A 24285-nucleotide genomic window follows, 5' to 3' on the forward strand; every position below is an offset into this window, starting at 1 on the left:
ATTGTCAGAGGGGTTAGAAAAGTAGGGATGGGGGCGGCAGATTAGGGAGGGGGATGTAGGGGGTAAGGGCACTTTCGGGGGTCCTGGGTATAGAGGTCCACAGCATGTCGTGTAGGGGGTATAGGAGTCCATGGGATATCGTGTAGGACGTATAGGTGTAGGGGGTATAGGAGTACATGGCATATCGTACAGTGGGTATAGAGGTATATGGTATTTCATATAAGGGGTATAGAAGTCCATAGCATATCATATAGGGGGTATAGGAGTCCATGGCATATCAAGTAGGGGGTATAGGTGTCTATGGCATATCATATCATGTAGGGGGTATAGGAGTCCATCATATATCGTATAGGTAGTATAGAAGTCCATGGTATATTGTATAGGGGGTATAGAAGTCCATGGCATATCGTGTAGGGGGTATAGCAGTCCATGGCATATCGTGTAGGACCATGGCATATAGTGTAGGGGGTATAGCAGTCCATTATATATCATGTTGGGGGTATAGGAGTCCATGGCATATCATGTAGGGGGTATAGGAGTCCATGGCATATCGTGTAGGGGGTATAGGAGTCCATTATATATCATGTAGGGGGTATAGGAGTCCATGGCATATCGTGTAGGGGTATAGGAGTCCATTATATATCATGTAGGGGGTATAGGAGTCCATGGCATATCGTGTAGGTGGTATAGGAGTCCATGGCATATCGTGTAGGGGGTATAAGAGTCCATGGCATATAGTGTAGGGGGTATAGGAGTCCATTATATATCATGTAGGGGGTATAAGAGTCCATGGCATATCGTGTAGGGGTATAGGAGTCCATTATATATCATGTAGGGGGTATAGGAGTCCATGGCATATCGTGTAGGTGGTATAGGAGTCCATGGCATATCGTGTAGGGGGTATAAGAGTCCATGGCATATAGTGTAGGGGGTATAGGAGTCCATTATATATCATGTAGGGGGTATAGGAGTCCCTGGCATATCGTGTAGGTGGTATAGGAGTCCAGGGCATATCGTGTAGGTGGTATAGGAGTCCATGGCATATCGTGTAGGGGGTATAAGAGTCCATGGCATATAGTGTAGGGGGTATAGGAGTCCATTATATATCGTGTAGGGGGTATAGGAGTCCATGGCATATCGTGTAGGTGGTATAGAAGTCCATGGCATATCGTGTAGGGCGTATAAGAGTCCATGGCATATCAAGCTCTTCTCAGTCTATGACAGGCACTAACATATTGTGCTGCTGTGGCCGCCGTGTCCTTCTCTTCCCGCAGAAGGATGTGGAGTTTTTCTCCCTCCTCCATGGGGATAAAGTCCAGGGATCCAAGAGTGTCCTGAAGTGAGTGTCCCTCACCACTGAGCATCTGCGACATTACAGCTGGAAGTGGGCATCATCCTCCGCGGCCTCCTGGTCGCACTGATGGCCCAGTCTGTCTACAGATGCAGCAAAGTTTAACTTTACACTTAAAGGGGTTCTGACATGAAAAAAAAAAAATTGTACTCACCTTGCCTGGCCTGGCCCGATCGCCAGGCATGTCCCCTCCAGCCGGCATCATCTTCTGTGCCTTTAAAGCAGAGCAGGAGCGGTCAAAAAGACCGCTTCCTGCTCTGGTCCGTCCGTCAGGCACTTCCGAGGTCAACGGACGGACCGCCACAGCAAGCACGTCACAAGCAGTGCTTGTTGTGGGCGGCCCGTCCGTCCGGCTGAACTCCGGAGTGCTGAGCATGCGCAGTGGAGACGCGGCCCGTCCGTCAGAGGGCACCTCTCCACTGCGCATGCGCGCGATCCCGGAGCGGCGCGGCTGCTGGAGAAAGAAGACTGCCTGCCGGGAGGCATACTAGCACTTTCTGCTTAGGTTAAGCAGCGCTGCTGATTAGAGCCACCTGATTGGCTCTTCGGCACCACGTGACTGCACAGCGTGCACCAATCAGGTGGCTCTAGTCAGGCTGCTTAACCTAAGCAGAAAGTGCTAATATGCTGCCGGGAGATGACCCCCCGATGTCAACAACAACAGGAGAACAGGTAAGTGTTATCTTTTTATGCTTTAGCAGCCATTAACCCATGGGTTCCCTGGGTCCATTAGGCAGACCAGGGAACAATGGCTGCTAAAGCATAAAAAAATTATTCATGTCAGAACCCCTTTAAGATGTTAAGAAAAAGTTTTGTATCACAGTTTAATTTTTAAAGAGGTCGTCCAGGACTTTACTATTGATGAGCCTTCCTCAGGATAGGTTAGCAATAGTTGATAGGCAGGGGACCGCTGCTCGGGATTCCTCTGATCAGCTGATATTGGGCCAACTGTCAGTGCAGACAGAGCCGGAACACTTTGTCCATAGTGGAGTGGCCCGGTTTTGTAATACAGGCACAGCTCAGATTGCTGCGGATTTGAAGTGGCAGACGCCTGATGATCAACTATTGATGACCTATCCTGGGATAGGTCATCAATAGGGAAGACCTGGAAGATCCCTTTAAAGGCTAGCTGAACTTTTTACAAACTTCTGACATGTCAGAATTTTCGATTGGTTGGGGCACGGGTGCTGAAACACACACCGATTGCTAAAACAAATGGCCAGAAGCACTTATCTGAGCGCTGTGCCTGTTCAGCTGTTATTGCGAGCCGTATACAAACTCCATAAACTTTCTTTGGAGCCTGTAAACCACTGCTAGCAGGGACCAGACAGTCAATTGGACACAACGCTCAGATGAGCACCCCTGGGTATTCGTTTTAGCGATGGGTGGGGGTCTTAACACCCGGATCCACACTGATCAAAGCTTTGGACATGTCACTATGATATGTCAGAAGTTTGCGTCTAAATCGGACTTAAGCTTTTTACAATGATTTTCGCTCAAAAATTGCTCAAAGCCATCTTTTGAGCGAGAATCGTTGTGTCTAACTGCACTGACATTGTGCAGTTTTCGTTAAGCCGTCGCTGATCGTTGTCTTTCAGCATGCTGAAAGAGACCGATCAGCCTTATCAGGAGTTCACAGCGGGATACAGCTGATACTATTGTTTCAGCTGTATCCCACTCCGTGAACACAGCCCGGGTATGAAGAACACAGCGGTCCAGCTGTGTTCTGCATACCCCGCATGGAGCGCACAACTGTATACCTGCTGAGCGCTCAGTGAACAGCCAGGGTATGAAGAACACAGCGGTTCTGCATACCCCACTCTGAGCACTCAGCTGTATACAAGCTGAGCGCTCCAAGCAGAGAACAGCTGGATGCAGAACACAAGCGGCCCCATTTGTCTTCTGCATACCCCGCTCGGAGCACAACGTTTGAGCAATAACCTTGCCCTGTAAATGCACACAACGATTATCGCTCAAAAGACATCTTTTGAGCTATAATTGTTGTGTCTAAACCAAGCTTAAATTATCCTTAAAAATACGATAACCTGTCTCAGCAAGTGACCCCAGTCAGGGCTCACACAAGCATGTGTGTCCAGCGGTTTACACATGTAATACACAATACACAGCACATATGCATGTAACATGAGTATTTGCTGCTTATAACCCATATTGGTGCGTACTATGCTCATAATACTCACCAGAAGAGGACATTAACGTTTTTTCTTCACGCGCGTAAAAAATGCAAATGCGAGTGACCCAATAGAAAACAATGAGGTTGTAGCACTAAGTATTACATGCATGAAAAATATGCGGACTGCATATGCTCCTGTTAGTGAACATTTAAGTTAAGCATTGCTACATATGTATCTATCTATTTATCTTATATCTAGCTCTCAATCTTGTTTCTCTCAATCAATCAATCTATCTATCTCATATCTATATATCCATCTTATAATGCAGCAGTATCAGCCACATTCAGGAATCAGATCCAGAGAGGATTCCTAGTTAAATCCAGCTAATATCAGTGAAAGAGTAGCAGCATCTCAGGTGCAGTTTTTCAAAGAAAATCTTTTAATCCTCCCAGGCAATACAAGATAACGTTTCGACTTTAAAAAAGACTACAAGTCGAAACGTTATCTTGTATTGCCTGGGAGGATTAAAAGATTTTCTTTGAAAAACTGCACCTGAGATGCTGCTACTCTTTCACTGATATATCTATCTTATATTTATATATCTATATATCCATCTTATATCTATCTATCTCATATCTATCTCATTATCTATCTATTTATCTATGTCATATCTATCCATCACATATCTATCTCTCTCCTATCTATCTTTCCATCTCATATCTATCTATCATCTATCTATCTCATATCTTTCTAATATCTCTCATGTCTATCTATCTAATATCTATCTATTTCTCTCTTATCTATCCATCTATCTCATATCCATCCATCACACATCTATCTATCTCATATATATATCTATCTATCTCATATATATATCTATCTATCTCATATATATATCTATCTATCTCATAGATATATATATATATATATATATATATATATATCTATCTGTCATATCTATTCATCTAATATCTATCTATCTATCTATGTAATATCTGTCTATCTCATATCTAGCTATCTCATTTCTATCCATCACATATCTATCTATCAATCTATCTATCTTTCCATCTCCTATCTATCTATCATCTATCTATCCAACGTATATCTATCTATATTATATCTTTCTAATATCTCTCATATCTATCTCTCTAATATCTATCTCTCTAATATCTATCTATCTATCTCTTATCTATCCATCTATCTCATACTGTATCTATCCACACATCTATCTATCTATCTATCTATCATTCATATATCTATGTCATATCTATCTATCTCATATCTATCTATCTAATATCTATTCATCTAATATCTATCTATCTCATATCTAACTATTTATCTATCTCATTTCTATCCATCACATATCTATCTATGTTGTATCTATTAATCTTCTATCTGTCTTCCCATCTCATATCTATCTATCTATCTATCTATCTATATTATATCTTTCTAATATCTCTCATATCTATCTAATATCTATCTCTCTCTTATCTATCAATCTATCTCATATCTATCCATCACACATCTATCTATCTCATATCTTTCTAATATCTATCTATCTCATATCTATCTATCTAATATCTATTCATCTAATATCTATCTATGTAATATCTGTCTATGTCATATCTATCCATTACATATCTATATGTCATATCTATCCATCTATCTAATATGTAAATCTATGTCATATCTATCCATCTAATATCTATCTCATATCTATCTCATAGCTATCTATATATCTACCTCATATCTTTCTAATATCTATCCATTATATATCTATCTAGCTATCTATCTATCTAATATCTATCCAACTCATATCTATTCATCTAATATCTATTTATCCATCTATCTATCTCATATCTATCTATCTCCTATCTATCTATATTATATCATTCTAATATCTCTCATATCTATCTATCTAATATCTATCTATCTCTCTCTTATCTATCCATCTATCTCATATCTATCCCTCACACATCTATCTATCTATCTCATATCTTTCTAATATCTATCTATCTATCTCATATCTATCTATGTCATATCTATCTATCGAATATCTATTCATCCAATATCTATTCATCTAATATCTATTCATCTAATATCTATTCATCTAATATCTATTCATCTAATATCTATTCATCTAATATCTATCTATGTAATATCTGTCTATCTATGTCATATCTATCCATTACATATCTATATGTCATATCTATCCATCTATCTAATATCTAAATCTATGTCATATCTATCCATCTAATATCTATCTATCTATCTCTCTCATATCTATCTCAAAGCTATCTATATATCTACCTCATATCTTTCTAATATCTATCCATTATATATCTATCTATCTATCCATCTCATGTCTATCCATCTCATGTCTATCCATCTCATGTCTATCCATCTCATGTCTATCCATCTCATGTCTATCCATCTCATGTCTATCCATCTCATGTCTATCCATCTCATGTCTATCCATCTCATGTCTATCCATCTCATGTCTATCCATCTCATGTCTATCCATCTCATGTCTATCCATCTCATGTCTATCCATCTCATGTCTATCCATCTCATGTCTATCCATCTCATGTCTATCCATCTCATGTCTATCCATCTCATGTCTATCCATCTCATGTCTATCCATCTCATGTCTATCCATCTCATGTCTATCCCATCTCATGTCTATCCCATCTCATGTCTATCCCATCTCATGTCTATCCATCTCATGTCTATCCCATCTCATGTCTATCCCATCTCATGTCTATCCCATCTCATGTCTATCCCATCTCTATCTATCTATCTCATCTCTATCTATCTATCTATCTCATCTCTATCTATCTATCTCATCTCTATCTATCTATCTCATCTCTATCTATCTATCTCATCTCTATCTATCTATCTCATCTCTATCTATCTCATCTCTATCTATCTATCCATCTCACATCTATCCATCTCACATCTATCCATCTCACATCTATCCATCTCACATCTATCCATCTCACATCTATCCATCTCACATCTATCCATCTCACATCTATCCATCTCACATCTATCCATCTCATATCTATCCATCTCACATCTATCCATCTCACATCTATCTATCTCACATCTATCTATCTTTCTTATATCTATCTATCTCATATCTTTCTAATATCTATCTATATCTATCTTATATCTATCTATTTATCTCATATCTATCCCATATCTTTCTATCTATCTCATATCTTTCTAATATCTATCTATCTATCTATCTGTCTATTCTATCTATCGTGTCTTTGTCTGTTTAATCTATCTATGCACCTATCCCTCCATCCATATGTTCTGGGTTTAGCAGCTGCTTTTTTGCACACCATATTTAATGTCCTTTTTCTGAGAGGCAGTCAGTGGTGTATTGTGTCTGGTTATTCTTCCCCTACTACTATAATGTTCAGCTTGACTCTGACAATTGTATCGCTGGTGCCCATTTACTTTTAGAAGCAAGTACTCCATCTTGTGGATGTTAGGCTCTTTCATCGGGATTTTTGTTTTACTGTGAATATAATCAACAAGTATTTTTAAAGCACAAGTATTTGCAGTCACTTTTATGGCTCTTTACTTGTGGATTATATCATTCCATACAGACAAAAGAATAGCAGAAAACGCTGCGATACAAGCATGTGCTATAAACAAATATATATAAATCTATGTCACATATATAAATAAATAATATTGTATTGGTGAGCAGATCGCTCCTGTGTTTGCAGGGCTGTAGGTAGCCACATAGTCCCTGTAATTCCAGCATTGCCTCATGCATTCTTTAAGGTACCATTAAACAAAAGCACTAAGTAGCCATTTGAAGCAAAGTACATTAAGTATAATACAGTTTAAAATAATAAGCAGATTCACAATTCTCATCAATGTGTGTGTGATTTTGGAAGCAAGAGTGTATGGTGGAGACTGTTGTAGAAGACTACAAGAATCCCATAACATACAAATCACTATCTTAAAGCTCATGTATTTCGGAGCATTACAGCCCCATAGAACCTGCAAGTTACACTGACCTGTATTATGGTACCCATACACCTCTATGGGGTTATACGTTGCCTCCAATTTCATAATCATAGCATGCTTCATTGGCCGTCATGTTACAGAGCTGTTTAATAAAGCACCCTATTTAACACCATAAACATAGACTGGCTCCCACTAGTAGCATGAAGTTGCAAATACTCTTCATACAGCCTCTGCCATGTATATGCTCAGAGTGAAGGTGCATGCTGGGAAGTGTAAGTGCAACTTGTAGACCTTCATTCTAAAAAGTTCCTGCGAGAATGAGAATGAATGTATGGTAGGGCTCAGCGGGACAGAGGAAAGTGCACGTGATGTACAATAAGTACGCTGGGGTAGACAGGAGGGCAGTCATGGTAGCATCATTATGTGGCACGCATAATGGATGAAAATAAAATTGTGACCTACGTATTTCAGCGCATGCAGTCACTACCCATGCCCTACATGGATATCTGCTCATTGGGCAGATATTAAGCACACCTTAGGTGTATTCTCAACCCTGAGCAGGCGCTTCCATGTGTCTACAGCCTCTTGCCAGCAGAGAGAAATGTGCAAAGCACAGAACTCAATGTGATTGTTCTCAGTAAGAAAAACCAAGTAATCATGTAGATATGATACCCTTATAATGGCTAACAAAAATATATGAGGTTATAGCGAGCTTTCAAATCTACTCAGGGTTCTTCCCCTGGCTTAATGAAATAGATCAGAAAAAAATTATATACACACACACACACATATATATATATATATATATATAAAGGCACAGCAGACATGCTTTCATATGTATGTGTATATATAGGGGTGGCCAAAAATATGGAAACACCATATGAAATGCGTGGGATTTTAACCGTTAGCATGTAGCTACCCTTTTGATCCCTGCTTGGGTGAGAGCTTTCCTGCCTAATTTGTGTTTGCTTCACCTCTTGCCCTGCTCTGGGTGGTTTTGGGAGCCAGCTGGTGACAGCAGCCAAGTGGCTCAAACCCCTGACCAATGGAAACTTGTTGCTCAGGCAGATGTTCAATTTTGCCCCACAGCATCTGTCATATTTCCTGCACTTAAGTTACATGGGATTATAAATCATATTTCAATAAGACAAGTAGAGACCGATTTTAAGACATGCATTCCATACGGTGTTTCCATATTTTTGTCAACCCCCTGTATACATATGTTTCCTTGGATCTATTCCATTATGCCTGAAGAAGAGCCCTAAGTAGGTTGGAAAGCTCGCTGTAACATCATGTATTTTTGTTAGCCATTAAAAGGTATCATATCTACAAGATTACTTGGTTTCTCTTGCTGCGAACAATCACACATTGCTCTACTAGCTAACACCGTGCCAAACTTTTTTTGTTTTTACCTAAAGCACAGAACTATCACTAATCAAGCTGTATATGTGTCTCCTTTAAGGAGAAGATACTCTGATGCAAGAAAAGTCGGAAAGTTAGTTGAAAAGGAAAGTATTGGAGTATTTGACTTAGTGGTTATCATTTCTCTGTGAGCGGAGCCTCCACCCTCCTCCCCTTGTTCTGTCAGAACAGTAGCTTTCTTTGTAACTGAGCGCTGTTGTATTCTAGAGGGAAATATCTACCCAGGAATGCAGCTATACGCAACATGCCTGCCACATAACTAAAGGCAGGCATTCGAGCCCGGTAAAGGCATCAGCTTTTCACTCATCAGATCAGAGGTTCAAGATAAATAAAACCTTTTCAAGGACTAAAGTGTTTGGACTTTTACATACCTCTTATTATAGGATATGAAATGAGAGAATCTTGTTGCAAGTCTGTTATAAATATAGGACCGGGATGAAACGTTTCTGCTCCGGGGGATGTAAGAAGGAAGGAAAGAAAGAAATATGGAAATAATGTTGTATAAAGATCTTATTACTCCTAAGAATTGGATGAAGTGAAGGAAGAAAACGCAGTAGAGATAAAAGTCACCATCAGATACCACTTAGACGTTCTCCAAAGAAGCGATAGAATGTGCTACCTAGTCTCCATTTGTATCAGCACCTGTTCATACCATTGTGAGGGGGTCTTATGGAATCATCAAAATTGTTGCCCTGATTTGGGACACCTACCTTCCAAAATCTTTTAGTTTATATACCCTGAATGGCCACATTACTAGAGACAGCGACACTTCCACGATTGCAGTATTCATGTATGGTAATTAGGCGCGTGACTCCGGAGGGAAGCATAAAATCAAGTGAGCAAGAAATTAGTGTGAATTCACCTTAGAAATAAGTTGAGTGATCCGAGTGACTCGGTCAGTGATGCTAGAATAGCTAGGGGCAGTGTTTCAGAAACTTGGCCGAGCTGAGTGTGCATGTGTATAGGAGGGGCAGACGAAATACCGTAGCTGTTGGTCAAATGAGCTCATTCTTCTACCTGATATCTCTGCATTTGTTAATCAGGGTACGCTCTTTAGCTATATACATTCTTCTACACGGTATGAAGGGTAAGGTCACTCTCACAAATGCGCTTGACAAAACAACGCCATTTGGTTTTTTGGATGCAGGTTCCTGTGTCCGGCTGTGGGTTTTAGCACACCTCATGCTTGTGATGGGTGATGAGGAGCTCTAAACACGGAAAAATGGAGCAGATAGCGCCCGAAAATCACGCTGCTAGAAAGCGCCGCAATTGAGCGCATGTTTGCGAGCCTCCATTGAAAACAATGGGAGCATTATACCGCCATTCAAAGCATAACGGGAAAAAGCGCATGTGTGAGAGTGGCCTGAGTCTGTGAGAATGTATTAGACCTGACAGTATCACACAACTCCTGGAAGTATCCCAACGTCTTATCTGTGGTGTTATACACGGCATAAAGATGCGTTGAGTGCTCCCCCCAATGTTTCTGTGCCTCAGCAAGTAAAAAAAAACTTCTACTCATTTAACCCTGCACACTGTAGCACTCACTTGGTGCTGTACTTTCCCAATGTGAACCAACACTCCATTTCTCTGGATGCAGCCGACTGCGTCTACTCCTGTTTTCCATCAGTGCAACCCCTCTACGAGTCACAGGACTCCCTTTCTTCCTGCTTACCTGCTCCACTACTCCATGTAAGCCAGCTCCCAACACTTCCAACGGGCCTTACTCTCTATTTGGCCCAAATCGCCATGAAGATTTCTCCCAGCCATGACTCGTCTTTGCTCACTCTCAGTATTCTGCCTCCACCCCTTATGCTCTTCTCAATGCCCTGCACACAGTAATAGTGCCCTCACACTGTAGTAATTCCCCTACTGTGCCTACCACAAAATAATACTCCCTTCCCTTATCATAGTAATAAGCCCCCATTCTATATACTCATGATAATAAGCCCATGCATTGTGCTTCCATGCTAATAAGCCCCTTCTATGCCCTCTCCATACCAATACTAAGGAGCCCCTCTGTGCCTCCTTGGTAATAAGCTCCTCTGTACCCTCACTTATCTCATGACTGCTGTATATATGAATTAGTCTATAATCAGCTCTCTCTCCACAGTTATTACTTGCTGTGTACTTGTGCATGCATCATCCACCTTCCTCCCCTGTCTCCTGCGCCCTGGTTACCCTCTGAGGCACTGGAGACGGGGGAGGAGGTTGGAAGGTGCACACGCAGTAGTAGCTGGGCGATACAATCTGTATAAGAGCTGGTGATTAAATTAGTAATACCTGCAGGGGAGGAGCTAATGAAAGAAAGATGAACAGGTGCAACAGTAATGAGATAAGTGGGGGCATAGAGCAGGCACAAGTCGGGGGGTGATTTGCATCTGCACTACTTCCCCTATGGTTAAAGAGGCTCTGGTGTTATATAGGATTCCATGTTGTCTCAACACAGTAAATTCTTATGACTTAGAAACAAAGCTTGTCTCAAAGGATTAAAGAACATTCAGATGTGCTGAGACTGCATTAGCATTAATGTCATGTCAGCAATTCATTAAGTTCTAAGGGAAATTCTTAACTTGTAAAACTAATTTTGGGATCCATAAACATGTAACATGCCCCCAGGCGCGGAGCGGGCTGAGAACCACTTTACAGTTGGCCATATTTCGGCAGGACTACACCCCTTTCTGAATGTTTTATCCCTCTTGGATAAATAATGTTGCTCATGTGAAAGTTTTTTAAGCAAAACATAATATTGTACAAGTCAAAGCGTAATATAACAAGATTTTATATGAGGCGGTCCTAAAACATAATATAATAACGCCAATAGGAAGTTTAAAAGGAAGTGTGAAATAATGTGTCAGTGTCTAGAAAAGTCCTCAATGAATAAATCGTTAGACACGGCCCGCACTAGTGCCCTAGCATGGAATATAGTGAAATATGGTGAAATTCCATCCCCAGCCAACGTAAGCCGGAGTCATCCAGGCATGTATATAGCATAGGTGGGAGAAATAACTGTTCGGTCAATAACTATCTAAGAGCCCTTCTACACGGAATGTTCAAAAAAATCATTGGATTACGCGAATTTGAATGATAATTGTTCAGTGTAAATATGGCCAACGATGGAACGACGAATGGTAGTTCATTCGCTTATTCTTCTATTCTCTGTGTATTGAGTCTATGGGAGGTGTGCAAATGAGAAACACTGCAAAATCTCCTAGCCTCTTAAATCGGGGGGAGAGAGGGGAGTGCAGCGTGCACATATGAAGAGGCCCTGTGTGCGTAAAAAAGTACAAGACTATGCACAGACACTTGTGCAAATCAACCTTATTCCTTTGGCAAATATGTTGCACTGAGGCAAACGTATTTGCGCATACGCTCGTCTGAAGCCGCCCTTAGGCTGTGTTCACACGGCACTGATTTGCCGCGAAAATTCTGTGCGGAATTTCTGTGAAGCAGATCAGCCCGCAGCTCCTAATCCCGGGATTAGCCAGTCATGTGGACGAGATTTTGCAAAAATCTGATCCACACAGGGCGGCCAATCCACCGCGGCAATGCCGGGCAGAACCATCGATGCGGTGCGGAATTGACAGCTGCAGCATGTCAATTCTTTTTTTTCCCGTTGCGACCTCACTACTCTCTATGGGGAGAGAAAGCTGCAACGGAATGACGGTGGCCGAACTGCTCCAAAACCCGTGGTAAATGTTGCAGGTTTTGAAGCTGTGGCTCTCCCGCGGATATCTCGCAGCTTTTCAGTGCAGCCAAATCGCGATATTTTCGCAGGATTTCCGTCCCATGGGAACCCAGCCTTATGGAGGGCACTGCACACATCTACGACTATCTATTCATTCAGACTCCTGGTAGATATGATCACTGCCACACCCTGAAGGATCATCGTTCTCCTGGTACACCACCTATTTGGCACTTATGGCAAATCCCACGAAGGTAGGAGAACCCACGTAATACTAAGTTCCACTCAGGCTTTAGAAGTAATGCCAGAGCAAGAACTATTCGTCACCAGATTCATGAATTAAGTTTCTATGGCTAAGACACTATACACAATTTGGAGATCACCCTGCTCAAGTGTGTAGTCGTTAACTTTAGTGATATAAAGCATATTTTTGACGTATTTGATGTAGAGAAACTCAACTGCATAGAGCTCTGACCTCAAACTCATTAGACGCCTTCGGGCCCTCTCACACATGGATATTATTGCTGAATTTTCTGTATCTTTAGGTGCTTCTTGAAGAAATATTCTGCAGATGTGAAAAGTCCATTGGAGTCTGTCCCTTGTAACACTTTCTCCTGTAAGGCGCTACATATATGCATTTCGATCTCATTCTGCAAAGAAATGATGACTTGGCGATCGGCGATTTCCTTGCGTTTACATATGCCGACATAATCTACACAGCCAATGTGTTTGTAAAGACTAGTGTTCACTTTCGGAAATTCTTCAGGTGCCACAAGTGCAATCCACTCTTACTGCTGGAAAATACGTCAAACACACGCCGATGTTAAAATGACGCCGCACTGTTTGCGCAATATACAGCGTCTTATTTGCTTCTATTTTAGATCAAGACTGTAAAGTAGCTAAAAAGAATACTGAAGACAGTACAAAAGAAAACTCATAAATGTCATTGCCTATGAGATTCGTCATGAGGTTTAGCTGAAAAAATGTTGACAAGAGGCTTAAAATTCTGGTTTTGTTTGTGCTAAAAAAAAGTATCTCCTGTGGAATCTCTTTATCATTGCCGTAGCAGATGGGAATAAACCGTACGTGTATTGGATTAGCTAAGGGGGACATTGCAGAATGCATGCTGATTAGAGATGAGCGAGTATACTCGCTAAGGCACATTACTCGAGCGAGTAGTGCCTTAGCGAGTATCTCCCCGCTCGTCTCTAAAGATTCGAGGGCCGGCGCGGGGAGAGCGGGGAGGAACGGAGGGGAGCGGGGGGGAGAGAGGGAGAGAGAGATCTCCCCTCCGTTCCTCCCCGCTCTCCCCTGTCGCTCCCCGCCCCCCGAATCTTTAGAGACGGGCGGGGAGATACTCGGCTAAGGCACTACTCGCTCGAGTAATGTGCCTTAGCGAGTATACTCGCTCATCTCTAATGCTGATATCCTGAAATATGTCTTGAAAAAAGAAGGCTACTTCCATCCGTCATTAAACAGCTTACCTTTTTTTTCATATGTTCTCCAAGACGCATCACTACGAGGAGAGCAGATGACTGTTTAGTGCCTAACTGAGGCACCATATGTATAGTAGAGACCCACAGGGATCCCAAACTGCCTCAGTGCCCTGTCCACCATGCCTGTGTGCCTCTACTTTCCCACTCATACAGTCTATGTAGTACTTAATATCTCATTTTGTGTTATGGGGTGGTTAATACCAAGAAGCAGTGCCGCAGAGTGCCGTACAGGCTTGGTGCACAGGGGGCACATGCTTACAATGCCGCCGCTCGAACAGATTATAGTTTTGGCCAGCTCAACCAACTTGCACAACTGAAGCTTAGGTAACACCTTGTATAGAGAACAGGAAAATGTATATAATGTTGTCATAATGCCATGCCCCACAAAAAAAGCTGCCACATACCGTAAGTGGGACCAATATAAGATAGAGGTTGTTACATAAGTGTTTTCAGTAGGATCTTCCAAAATTGTTTAAGCATGAATAATCTCGTAAACTTTAATTGGGCATCATAAATTACAAATTATAATGTTTAACTTTATAGGGCTTTTCACCTTAAATAGCCCACAGGTGACTCATGTACTCTGGGAACTTATTACTCAGGCATCTTACATTTTCTCCTTCTAATTTTGCACTTGTATTTTCCTTTTAATCAGTCGAGAAAAATAACTCAGAAAAGAAGAATAATTGCTTGGGACTATATAGTTTAAGGATGTTTCCGGACTATTCTATAGCGAATCGCACAATATAGGAGCATAGAATCTACGTTTCATTACTTCGTATACATAGAGGGGGCTTTACACCAGGTTTATGATGTTGCGAATCATGAGGCACAACACATTTGCAAAGTTTAGTTTTTTTTTTTGCAGTTTTACACTTTGCAAAAGTGGCAAGAAAAGTGGGTGTGGATTATTGGAAGGGGCAGGGCCTGCCATAGAAAGCAAGATTTAATATTTACTCAAGCAGCTGACATAAATTGTAGCCCAAATGTATATTTGCTCATAGCAGGTGTCATTTTCAATGTCTGGTAGATAGATAGCCAAAGATGTGTGAAATTTGTTAAGATTTGTGACGTGAATACCCCTTTAAATAAATGCTGATTGCATATATATATGTCTTAACTAGAGATGAGCGAGCATGCTCGTTTAAGGCTGCTTATCGAGTAACTGTGTACACGCCTGAGTAGCATGCAGGGCCGCGGGAGGAGAGTGAGAGAGATCTCTCTCTCCCCCCTGCTCACCCCCTCTGCCTCCCCACATGCTGCTCGGGCGAGTACACAGTTACTCGATAAGACTGCTACTTGATTGAGTAGCAGCCTTAAACGAGCGTGCTCGCGCATCTCTAGTCTTAACGGGTCTTGTGTCAGTTTGTAACCAAAATAGTGCCACCATGTGGTTGGATGACCATATCACACGCTAAGGCTTTTATATATGTGGGCTAATAGAGGGGGACTTGACACCTAATTGTTTATACTATAGAGGACACTGTGGCACAATCACCAGCTGGGGGGGTGAGGGAGAATGATGCCACCCATACACTCTATCACAGTCAGCGTCCGCATAAAAGATCTATACAGGAATGTGAGCATGATGATGACTTCCAGTATCAGTTAACGAAAGATCTGTTCAATCAATGCACTTTAATTCAGAAGCAACGAGACACATAAGAGATGCAAAGCTTCTTATTATGGATAAATGTACAATGGCTTCACGTCATGCTATCACTACGATTTATAACGCTTTTAAGAGAAATTATTAATATTACAAAAATTCAGTTACCTTTTGGTTGGAAAGTTCTGCTTCTGGGAAGTGATTTCAGACTATTCTTAACAATTATCCCACATATATTGAGACCTGCAATTGTGCCGGGTAGTTTAAAGTTTTCTGACAGTTGGAAATACTTTACTGACCTTACACTTACAAATACTAGGAGATCTGAAGATCTTGGCTGCAGTGAATGGCATTGGAGATGGAGTTTTAACCAATCGATATGGTCTTGGTGAAGATTCTGTTTGGATACCCCAAGTTATGATATGAAGTGGTTGCATTGTGACAACAACCTTTGGTGTAGTAATTATTGCTGAAACAGTGAAGTCAATGGAAATAACAGCAATTTTGTGGCCAACAAATGAACATGTTGATAGTATAAACGAACGAGTGATGAATATTATGGAAGGTGACTATACAACTAATGCCTCATGTCCACGGGAAGATCAGATTCCACAGCGGAATCTGACCCTGTCCTCAGCCGAGGACACTGCGTACCCGTTCGGGTCTTCTATTTTCTTCACTGCGGATGTGTGTGGAAACACCGGCTGGCGCGCTGCCGCGCATGTGCAGTGGAGTTTTACTTTCTTTAAACTCCTGCTTTCCCATGGAATCCATGGTCCGCCCACAACTGAATTGTGGACGGCCACAGATTCAACAGCTTCCATTGACTTCAATGGAAGCCGTCCGTGCGGGAACCACATTGAAATGGAGCATGCTGCGATTCGTTTTCCAGACCCGAAGGTCTGCAAAACAAATCCACATGCTTTAATTCATGAGCGGATGCCCATGCTTCCCTATGGGCGGCTTTATTTACGGATCGTCTGTGTAGATGACCTGCACGAATTCCGTAAATCAGATCCGTCCATTGACATTGAGCCCTATTTGTGTCAAGGTTCTGTTGACGCCCAGAATGATGGAGAAAGGGACAATTTTCCTGTAGAGTTTTTGAACAGTGTTTCCCCCTCTGGCATGCCCAGCTATGGGCTTAGGCTTAAGGTTGGTAGCATAATAATGCGGTTACGAAATTTAAATACCAAACGTGGCCTTTGCAATGGAACCTGCTTGATCGTTAAGGTATTACTGCCAAATGTAATTCAAGAAGATGTAGTGACAGGATCTGTTCAAGGCGATGTGGTGTTCATTCCATGTATTGATTTATGGCCATCTGAAACTGGCTTGCCGTTCCGCCTAAAGCGTCGACATTAACAAATTGCAAGGTCAAACACTCTATTATTTTGGAATTTATTTGCTGGGGCCAGTTTTTGGCCACGGACAATTGTATGTTGCCTTCTCAAGAGTAGGGAGAAGAGCAGATGTGAAATTTTAAGTTTTGGATCCCCCTTTGCAGGGAAGATTAGTGAAAATTAGTGACAAAATATTTATTCGGAATGTTGGTTAATCGGGAAATATTTAATTACATGTGCTAACAATACCATGGACAGCAAGAGTAACAAACAGAGAAGTCCTTAATTGTATAAGAGCCAATATATATTTGGAGGGACAAGATGACCGGGCTCAGGCTGACAGAGGACAAGATGACCGGGCTCAGGCTCACAGAGGACAAGATGACCGGGCTCAGGCTCACAGAGGACAAGATGACCGGGCTCAGGCTCACAGAGGACAAGATGACCGGGCTCAGGCTCACAGAGGACAAGATGACCGGGCTCAGGCTCACAGAGGACAAGATGACCGGGCTCAGGCTCACAGAGGACAAGATGACCGGGCTCAGGCTCACAGAGGACAAGATGACTGGGCTCAGGCTCAGTGACCTCCGCATTAGTTTGTCCAGGGTATTCTGTGTATTCGAGATAGCTGATGCCTTTGCATTACAACTATTATTCCTAATTCCACTAAGTAAATTTCGTGAGCACGGATTTTTATATACATAGATTGTACTCGCTGTCCTGGGACAAGAATTCTACCCTTGAGTGGATGCATTTTCTATTACAGTCACCATGCTAGAACAGGCTATCTGCTGGTTGTACACTATATGCTGTCTTGCTTCTGGTTAGATGTAAGGTTCTCAGGAATGTAGGATAGATTTCAGTGCCCACAATGTTACCACAATGGAAGTTTCAAATGTGAAAATATAATCTACGTTCAACACAAGCAAATTGTAAGCATTCTTGATATTTAGGCCGCAGGAGAAGTGGACATTTATCTTCATTAAGCATTTGTTTGAACAACTGCCATTCATAATGAATGTAAAGCAGGATTCCAGAGAGAATATGAGCCTTGTTTTTAGACAAGTATTTAACATTCCTAAACTTATTCCCAATTAAACATTGCTAGAAATGCTGTTCTTTAAACTCTAGGAAATCATTGTAGTCCCTTTGTGGCAAGTTGTCGAAATGACAATAGATAAGTAGAACCCTGTGGGCAGAACAGTGGCGGAAACTATTGGTGAGCAAGTTGACATGGATGGGATGGTACTGTGACAACTTTTTGATCATTTACAGGAATTAAAAAGTGGTTGATAGACTACAACAGCTCCCACTGTAACCAACTCTCTCTTAAGGTTTTTTTAAAGGCCCATTTAGACATGATGATCATCTCTCAAAATGTGCTCAAAAGCCACCTTTTGAGCGATAATTATTGCATGGAAATGTGCCTATCCTTCAGTTTTCTGCCGAACGATGGATCTCAGTTCGGCTTGAAGTCCGTCATTCAGCAGAAGAGCTGATAAGACGGACCGCACGCTGTGTTCTGCCCGGGGACTGCTGATAACAGCTGATTACATTGCCTCAGCTGTTCTCAGCTGTCAGCCCAGCCAGCAGAACAAAGAGAATTTATTCAGAAAACAGTAGGTGGTCTTCTGAATAAATTCAGCTCCCGGCAGCTCACATGCTACCAATTGGTACTAATAGGCATTAGTAGTAGAGATGAGCGAGCATACTCGGTAATGTCAGTTACTTGAGCGAGCCTCGCTCATCTCAAGTAACTGCCTTCTCCTCCAAGCTTGCTCGGGGGGGGGGGGGGGGCGGGGGTGAGAGGTGGGCGGCGGGGGGATAGAGAGAGAGATCTCTCTCTCACTCTCCCCTCCCACTCCCCTCCGCTCTCCCCCGCCACCCCTCGTACCCCCGCTGCCCACCCGAGCACGCTCAAAGGAGAAGGCAGTTACTCGAGATGAGCGAGGCTCCCTCGAGTAACTGGCCTTAGCGAGTATGCTCGTTCATCTCTAATTAGTACCAATGAGTAGATTATGCAAAATGATCACTCAAAAGCCATCTTTTGAGCGATCATCTTTGTGTCTAAATGCACCTTACTGTGGGGGATGGCTCTCTAAGATAACAAATAAGAATGGTTGTAGACATCAGTCTTTGTTCTACAGCCTCACTCTCTGGTAGTATATTCAGGATAACGGGTGGCATCAGTTGGGCCCTAAGAGACTACAACAACCCCTACTGCCCCCTTACTCTCCTTCTCTGGGTCCAGTGGTAGATAATAGTTTTAATAATATAATAAAGATGATTTCAGTCAGGGACAACAGGCAGCGACTAGGAGCATGGTCTGGAAGTAGGGGCAGGGCAGTGGTCGGCAACTCTCAAACCAAAGACCATGAATCACCGTTTACAGCACACTTCTGCATGCAAATTGTATGCAACTAATACTTTATAAAAAATTACTGATCAAGTGCGAGCATTGTGGCCTAACGCAATGTGTACCCAATTATTAAGGTATCCATGACTCAAATAGCTCCTTTACAAGCCAGAGTCATGCAAGTACTCGGGTAGTGCAGGAATGATCAAATTCCTCAAGGCAAGCCTCCTCTGAGCTGTCAACAGACTTATGTTCCGCTATACAATTTTTTCAGCAGTCATTTCCCTGACAACATTGTAAAATGCTTTATGTATACTTTGCACAAGAAAAAGCAACTTTTTAACAGTTTTTGTGGATGTGTCAGAAGACGATACAAAGTATTATAAATTAAACCAAATTACACCTGGACAATGGAAAGTGGAGTATAATTGTGAGGCACCTTCACATAGTTTAAATCTCAATAGTCAATCTACTCTCGTCGGCACCGTTCGAACTTCATACTCAGTTCATTCTATTATATTTAGATACAAACCACAATTGAACCCTTTCCAATCCACTGTCTGTCGTCTGAAGACATTGTGATTGAAGGCTGTACAGCTCTGATGTTGGAAGATGTCCAGCAGGGTATTCTTACTGTATGTTACTGGCTGCTTTGTTGTCAGGGGCCTCTCCAGCATGTCCCATACCGCATTACTGGTTCTAACCAGCTGATGGCGCCATTGTATAATGGCGGAAAGAGAAGGCCCCCTAGGAAACCCTGAATCCAAAATTGGATTGCAAAGGGTTAATGACAAATCATAAAATACCATTAAAACACTTATAATTTGATAAACTCCGAAACCCTTGCGGAAACACATTTAATATAATAAACTATAGTTTTGGTAACAATATACTGGAACCGCTATTCTTTATAAAGTGTCTCCACGTTCTTATAAGACAATCAGACAACAGGTTTGCACACATATGGAGATCCTTCATTCACAGGAAGTCCCTTCTGGAGTAATAGCCATCATTGGAAAAATCAGCCAATCTTTCTTGGAGTTCATATGCCGGACGCCACTTACCACCCCTTCAAGACGGCGGCACTTCGTCGCTCTTAAAGATCACCAAGTTTGAGCGTTAACCCCTTAAGGACCAGGGTGTTTTGATCCTAAAGGACCACACGGTTTTAGGGATTTTACCCTTATGGCGGTTTTACTGCCCTTTTTTTTATCTTCAGATATTGTTTTTTTATCCGTGACATATAGGGCTATTTTTTTAGGGCTCCTACCCACTTGCGTTGTTTTAACACTGCGATATCGCTGCGTTTTTGTAAAGCGAATGTCAATGGGACTTTCTAATGTTAAAAGCGCATTGCAAGTTTGTGCTTTGCGGTTTTTGTGCGATGCGTTTTTAACATTAGAAAGTCCCATTGACATTTGCGTTTAAAAAAAATGCTGCGATATCGCAGCGTTTAAAAAAAAACGCAAGTGGGTAGGACCCCTTACACTAACTGTTTTTTTGGAGGGGTAAACAGCTTAAAAAAAGTTTTTTTTAAATTTATAGTTTATTTTTAAGATTAATGTAATAACGCTAAAATAAAGTACAGGAACGGGTTCCTCATTTTGTTTCGGACGTTCTGATATATAATTTGTATCGTTTTGGATTACAGAGCGTATACGGTGACAGTTTAGGTTGGTGTCAGCTTTGGGTCATTTTCTTTTTTTTATGTATATATTTTTATTTTATTCTGTAATTTGTGTTTGCCTTTTTTGTTGTAATCTATGACCCCCATGATGTCATATAAGACCTGCATTCACATTATATTTCTTTTTTTTATTTCATACTTTTCACTGTAGCTGGGGCATCCATAGGAACCCCAGTTATAGTTACATCCCCCTGTAGGGACAGTAGTCACTGGCAGAGCTGATCTGGGTCTGCCATGACCCTGCAGCTCTGCTGTACCAGGGGACATAATGCTCATTCAATGCTATGTAGCCTGGAAAGAAGAATGCAAGAGCAATTAAACACTACTTCTCCCTTCTCCTCCGGGTACTCGGTTGTGACTAATAGCTGAGGACCTGACCTGCTCCTGCACTGAGCATTGGCATTTCCCACACTCCAGCTTCTCAAAGTCCTGTCACTGCTGGGAATCTACGGACCCATCATATGACTGTTTGTGGGGATAAGAACTGGCGCTGTCTGAACACAGGATTGCAGAAAAATTATAGTTGTTTTAACTGTATTTTATGATTTTCTTTAAATTATGTTTTTTTTTAAAATATGATAGAATGAACTGAGTATGAATTTCGAACGGTTCAGTCTAGAGTAGATGATTTACTATAAAGTATTGTAACTTGCTTTATGGACATGCCACAAGTAGATGTATCATTTGGAAAGACTGAATTATGTCATTTCCCACCAAATTCACTTTTTGTACATAAACCCGGTACTGTAGGTTAAATGCAAATCATTTGTCTATTTCTGACTTTCTCCATCTCCTGTCATCGCAGAATACTTCCTCCAGCCTTAACTAACCCTGTCCCCATATCTATTTATAGTAGTGGAGGTCTATAGCACAAGTCTGGGATATACATCTTGATACTACTCGTTAAACAAAAAGTCCAGTTCAGCTGTAAAGCCTCCTGTACTTTTGCTGAGGGTTAGCAAGGGGAAAGAAAAATCCAAGAGTAAGTCTTACAAACATTAGAAAACTTTAACAGGTTCACCAGCTGACAAAGACCTACCTGAAAACCTGCACATTTAGGTTTCAACAGGAAACTGCAACTCCCCAACTTACTCCCAGTGCATTAAAGCCTAATCTCTGGGTCCCCAATGCATCACCATTATAATACAGTCCAGTGTCTGTTTTTCTTTCTATCAATCCCCAGGTCCATAAGGAATGCATTGGTTTTGTAATGACACAGTGGCAAAGAAACAGTTAAGAAACCATTTCCTGTTTCCAGTCTTTAAACTAAACACGGGCAAGACCGAATATCAAAGTCATTGCTAGATTTCGATCAGATTTGGAAACATATTTGCAGCTTCATATGATGAGGGTTTGTTTAGTTGCTCTTTTCTGCAACACGTTTGTTACTTGAAGATATAAATACTCAGTCCACATGTAATGAAATTAAAACCCTATAGTAGAGTTCCACGATACATGGACAGATAGATACAGGTAGTGGACAAATATATGGGAAAACAATACGAAGTGCATGCCTTAAAATCATTTTCTACATGTTTTCTTGAAATATGATTTATAATCCCATGTAACTTAAGTGGAGGTAATATGACACAGATGCTGCCGGGGAGATGTGAACATCTGCCCAATCAGCAAGGTTTCATTGGTCAGGGGTTTGAGCCACTCAGATGCTGTTACCAGAGCAGGGCAAGAGGTGAAGTAAACACAAATTTGGCAGGAAAGCTCTCAGCCATGCATGGATCAAAAGGGCAATATAGTGCTAATGGTTAAAATCCCATGCATTTTGTACAGTGTTTCCATTTCTTTGTCCAACCTCAATAGATAGATATGAGATAGATAGATATGAGATAGATAGATATGAGATAGATAGATATGAGATAGATAGATATGAGATAGATAGATAGATAGATATGAGAAAGATAGATATGAAGGAGATAGATAGATAGGAGATAGGAGATAGATAGATAGATAGATAGATAGATAGATAGATAGATAGATAGATAGATAGATAGATAGATAGATATGAGATAGATAGATATGAGAAAGATAGATATGATGGAGATAGATATGAGATAGATAGATAGATAGATAGATAGATAGATAGATAGATAGATAGATAGATAGATAGATAGATAGATAGATAGATGAATCAGAAATAATATGCAAGTATACTATGGGCCCACAGATTTCTATGTATGTGACATTATTGATACAACACAGAACTATAATACGATTGTGTGCATGAGCTCCTAATTCCTTCTAGCACCACAGTAGTACATCCAGGACGTTGGTTGTTCCCATCACTCTGTTCTACTATTGTGCAAAGATGGTGTAAGAGCATTAGTTCAATTTGGATAATACTCAAAGGGTATCATAGCCTTATCGATCAGGTATGTCTAATTTTCTGTACGGTGCACTGGAGAAGAACTTGAACACAACACCAGAGCAGGAAGTTGTGGCTCCGAGCTCTTCTGAACTACAACTTCCCTTTCTTAGTTTTAAAGGTAAACGAGGTAAAACAATAACCAATCAGTGTCTGACAACACCCGATAACTATCCTACCGCTGATTGACAACATGTATAACATTTTTGTCAGCGAATCATCTTAAAGGATATGGTGTATGAATTCATTAATCTCATGACCAAGCAAATATCCATAAGCATATACAGTAATACCTTAACCCCGAAGATTTTTGCTCAGCCTCTAGCCTCAGACAGGTCAAATGTAGTTTGCTTGTGAAGCTCTGTTTATACAGGCAGATACATCGTTGGCTCGTTCAAACAAGAATCGTTCAGTTGAGGACGACTGAACGATCGGTATTTAAACCAAAAGCTTAGTGAATGAGCCAACAAGGAATTTTATGGCTACATAAAATGAAGAAAAGCGAGCCATTTATCGTTCCTCGTTTGGTCCTTGGCTGCGTTTACATTAAATGATTTATTTTCGCTTGTTTAAACAATTTTTTGGGTGATAAGGGCCTTTCCAGTGTATAGCCGGTCCTGATTTATTGCAGATAAGGTTTCATCTGTGTTCCACAAGGAAGGGGATTTGAGACTTGGAAAGAGCATCCATATTTGGAGGTTCAGGAGCCATAGGGTTGTTAGAGGAAGCTGCAGTACTTGGAGGAAACCCACATAAACATGGGGGGAACATACAAATTACTACCGTATGCTCATATTCCAGCCCAGGACACAAATGTGGCAACAAGACTGCAACAGA

At 41.4% G+C, this 24285-nt stretch overlaps 1 protein-coding gene across 2 annotated transcripts in view; it reads right to left on the reverse strand.

Annotated features, from left to right (window-relative positions):
• The window catches only part of ADAMTSL1 (ADAMTS like 1), a 669103-nt gene that overhangs the window by 266508 nt on the left and 378310 nt on the right, over positions 1-24285 (reverse strand). The window lies entirely within an intron of this gene.

This window comes from Eleutherodactylus coqui, chromosome 5 (assembly GCF_035609145.1).
Source record: "Eleutherodactylus coqui strain aEleCoq1 chromosome 5, aEleCoq1.hap1, whole genome shotgun sequence".
Lineage (NCBI taxonomy): Eukaryota > Metazoa > Chordata > Amphibia > Anura > Eleutherodactylidae > Eleutherodactylus > Eleutherodactylus coqui.